This window comes from Panthera uncia, assembly GCF_023721935.1.
Source record: "Panthera uncia isolate 11264 chromosome A1 unlocalized genomic scaffold, Puncia_PCG_1.0 HiC_scaffold_17, whole genome shotgun sequence".
Taxonomy (NCBI): Eukaryota; Metazoa; Chordata; class Mammalia; order Carnivora; family Felidae; genus Panthera; species Panthera uncia.
The window spans coordinates 126,222,465-126,227,078 of record NW_026057577.1 but is presented as its reverse complement, the minus strand read 5'-3'; the positions used below and the strand labels follow the sequence as shown (position 1 = coordinate 126,227,078).

Below are 4,614 nucleotides of genomic sequence, written 5' to 3'. Positions count from 1 at the left end.
AGATGCTCCTTATTATAACCATATAAGATTATGTTTCATATTTGTAAATATTTATTATTGTAAGTTAAATGCAAGCTCATTTAGAAAAACTAGAAAACACATGGGGTGCCTGGGCAGCTCAGTCTGTTAAGTGTCCACTTCACTTCAGCTCAGGTCATGATCTCACAGTTTGTGGGTTCCAGCCCCGCATCCGACTCTGTGCTCACAGCTCAAAGCCTGGAGCCTGCTTCGGATTCTGTCTCCCTCTTTCTCTGCCCCTCCCCTACTTGTGGGCTCTGTCTCATGCACACCCTCACTCTCTCTCTCAAAATTAAATAAACTTAAAAAAAATAAAAAAAGAAAAACTGCAAAATACAAATAAGGAATAAAAGACTCATAATTTCATAGCGTAGATGATTACTATTATACTTTCTTGTATATCCATCCACACGATAGACTTATAGATAGGGATTATATGTTACCAGTTTAATTACCTGATTTTCACTTTTGATTTATATCCCAAACATCATTTTGATGTCTACAGAATGGACCGATAAATAACTGTAACATGTTAATTTGATCAAATTCCTATACTTTATCATTTAGCTTTCCAGATCTCTAAAATTATGTACAGGGATTTTGAACCAACTTGTAATGCAGCTTCTAATTTATTTTTTAAAAGATTTTTTTTTCATTACTTCCCTATTCATAGATATTCTACTTTTGTGATGGTTATGTTTCTCTCCATACCTTTCTCCAAATTCATACAGTAATGTACAACCATCTATGCACTTACATACATTTTTTTAGATAAACAAAAAATAGCATTATAGGATACACATCCTGCCATCCTGCTTTTCTTGACTAACAGTATACAGTGGCTACACCTCCAGTTCGATGGGTATAGATCCATTTTATCCTTTAAAAAAACTATACACAATTCCATTATATGTCTTTCTTACAGCTTTATCAGAGATTCTCTTACTGATGGAAACTTCAAGTTGTTGTTTTTTATTTGTCTGTTTTTGGTTTTTTGCCACACAAACTATGCTGCAAATGTCTTTTACATACACTCCTATATAAAGGCCCTCTTATTTCTGTAGAGTAGTTTCTCAGAAGTGGGGTTGCAAGGTCAGAGGATCTGTGTGTTTTTGTGTTGTAAGCTCTGTTTAGATCGCCTAAAATCTAAGAGATCCTTGTTCCACATAATCACTTACCTAACAAAGAAAGACAACTTTGCCAATGTGAAAGGCAAAAAGTGCTAACTCATTATTCAATGATTTTGTTTCTCCTAGAACTAAGATATAAAATTAACCCGCTGAATGACAGAGATGCGTGCATTACCTCCAATCTGAAGACAAGAGATGGCAGAGCCATGGCTGTGCCTGGGGTTTGATGAAGTGTCAAATGGATTTGCTGACAGGCAGGGCAGCAGTGGATTGTGCTGTGCACCATGTCTGTCCCCACCTGGCTGTGACTCCAGAGTCATGCTTCCCATCCTGCTGCCTTGCACTGGTGTGCACGGTTGCACAGGCAGCTTCGCCTCACGGGAGCTCCTTCCTCGTGTCCAAACTTGGAAAAGGAGCAGCGCAAAGAGGCCCAGCTGATGCTCAACTGTGGCCAGACAATATGAAATGACACAAAAGTTTATGATACATGGAGTTCCTGTTATAATAACTAACCTGAAGGAAACACTCTTTTTCTATGGCGTTATTCCCTAAAGAGGATCAGGAAGCCCTGTTGCTAAGAGACCTTGCAGGGACATTTTAACGTGCTCATTTTAGTGAAATGAGGGGATCAGTGACTGGGGATTAGCTACATAGGAATGGAAGTAGAGAGGGGGAGATATGAGAATATAAGGGCTTTAGGGTTTGGGAAACAATGCCCCTTTCTCCCTCTCCTGGGTGTTGAACCAACTGAGAGAAACAGAGAGAGAGAGAGAAAGAGAGAGACAAAGTCTAGCAGCTGGAGAGTCCACTGTTGCCTTTATCACTGATAAACTGTTCAGAGCACAGCCACATATCTGTCATGGCAGTGGGCTGGCTGTCCCTTCTCTACAGAGGTAGAAGTAAATTCCTCCATCCAGTCCAGGCAGAGCTGCAAAACCCTCTCCTGATAAAATGTGAGGCAAAGCATTTTCTGGACTCGTTGGTTCACAGTTGGTTAACTAGTTAGTTAACAGGAGGTGGCTCTTCCTCCTACCCACCCACCAGATTACTCCCTGCCTCCCCCTTAGAGAAGGGAAATGAAGATAGGTGAAGAGAGGAAGCAAGGGATTGAGTCTAAATAGGAGGAGGGAATTAACATTCTATCAACAGTTGTTGTTTAGACTCTCTTATTCAGAAATGCTCCAGCCACTCAGAATGCCCAGGTAAGTAATAGAATGCCCAGGGTGGGTGTTTAGGCTCCAAAGTCAAAGCTTCAGACTGGATCTCTTCTCTGACATGTATATGGGACTCTGAATTTTTTTCTGTAGCCACTGTTTTCGAAAGTACCTCCTGTTTGGAACCCTACCTGCTCATAACTGACTGCATAGACCCATGGGCTTTGTTTATGTGATCTGGAATGAATAGTTTCCATACACCAGCAATTTTCAGCAACTGCTCATACTTTAACAGAAGAAACAGCGCTTCTGTTCTAAAATTTCCATCTGGGGAGGGGAGCCACTGCTGCCAAGTCCCGACCCAACACCATGCGCCTTGGACGCCCACCCGCCGATGTGCATTCCTGATTCCTCTTGGCTCTAAATCCAATATGGCAACTCTCAAGGATCAGCTGACTCAGAAACTTATTAAGGAAGATCATAACCCCCAGAATAAGATTACCGTTGTTGGGGTTCATGCTGTTGGCACGGCTTGTGCCATCAGTACCTTAATGAAGGATTTGGCAGGTTGAACTTGCTCTTGTTGATGTCATGGAAGACAAACTGAAGGGAGAGATGATGGATCTCCAGCATGGCAACCTATTCCCTAGAACACCAAAAATTGTCTCCGGCAAAGACTATCATGTGACTGCAAACTCCAAGCTGGTTATTATCACAGCTGGGGCACGTCAGCAAGAGGGAGAAAGCCATCTTAATTTGGTCCAGCATAATGTGAACATCTTTAAGTTCATCATTTCTAATATGGGTTGTAAAATACAACCTAAATTGCAAGTTGCTTATTGTTTCCAATCCAGTGGATATCTTGACCTATGAGGCTTGGAAGATAAGTGGCTTTCCCAAAAACCATGTTATTAGAAGTGGTTGCAATCTGGATTCAGTCTGGTTCCGTTACCTAATGGGGGAAAGGCTGGGACTTCACCCATTAAGCTGTCATGGGTGCATCTTGGGGAGCATGGAGACTCTAGTGTGCCTGTATGGAATGGAATAAATGTTGCTGGTGCCTTCCTGAAGAATCTGCACCCTGACTTAGGCACAGATGCAGAAGGAACAGTGGAAAGAGGTTCACAAACAGGTGGCTGACAGTGCCTATGAGATGATCAAACTGAAAGCCTATACTTCCTGGGCCATTGGACTGTCTGTGGCAGATTTGGCAGAAAGTATAATGAAGAATCTTAGGTGGGTGCCTCCAATTTCCACCACGATTAAGGGTCTCTATGGAATAAAAGATGATGTCTTCCTTAGTGTTCCTTGCATCTTGGGACAGAATGGAATCTCACATGTTGTGACGGCGACTCTGACTCCTGAGGAAGAGGCCCGTTTGAGGAAGAGTACAGATACACCTTGGGGGATCCAAAAAGAGCCGCAGTTTTCAAGTTTTCTGATGTTGTACCACTTCACTGTCCAGACTACAACCGGATTTTAGTTGGAGGTTGTGTATATTACCCTTCTTACCTGATCTGTTTCTCAAGTAGTAATATTAAAATAGCCTAGGAAAAACCTGTTTCCTAAAGTTACAAATAGGCATGGTTCACAAAACCCTGAAGCTACATCCTGATGCTGGATGAGACCCCTCTTGTCTTAAGTTGGTTAATGTAAACTAGCCCTACCACCTCAGAGGCACCACTGCCAACGCTGTGTATGCTGCTGTTGCTTTTCAAACCAGATGTGTATTTACTGTGTGTTATATTACTTCTGGTTCCTTCACCCAACATGCCCAGTCCACCTTTTTTTTTCTCCAGTCAATCACATCCTGGGATCCAATGTATAAATCAGTATTGCGTGTATAGTGCATAACTGTTCTAAAGGATCTAAAGGATCTTATTATGTGTACTATATATGTCAGAATATAGTATACATTGCCTTATAATGTAAAAAGAAACATCTACATATAAACAGTGCAACCAACAATGTATCTAAGTGTCATACCAACCAACTAAACTACCAAATAAACTTGGAACAGTGAAAAATAAAATAAAATAAAAATCTCCATCTGGGATCATCCTGGGCGATGTGGAAGCTGGACGTGGGAAGGGGTGTCCACGGGAGCGGGAAGCTGAGGATCTGGGTTCCAAAATCCAGCTCTGCCCCAACTAGGAGTGCTTGCATCCATCCTCCCTGTGGGCTTCAGTTCCATTTCCTGCACAGGATGAGGGGCTCGAATATGGTGGCAACCTTTCCAACTTAACACGGGTTCATTTTTTTTTTTAAGTTTATTTTTTTAGCTGAGATAGAAAGAGGAGGAGAGAGAGAGC

General features: G+C 41.9%; 1 pseudogene; it reads left to right on the top strand.

Annotated features, from left to right (window-relative positions):
• Positions 1 to 2,733: 2,733 nt before the first annotated feature.
• LOC125935294 (L-lactate dehydrogenase A chain-like) lies at positions 2,734 to 3,785 on the top strand (annotated as a pseudogene).
• Positions 3,786 to 4,614: the final 829 nt, after the last annotated feature.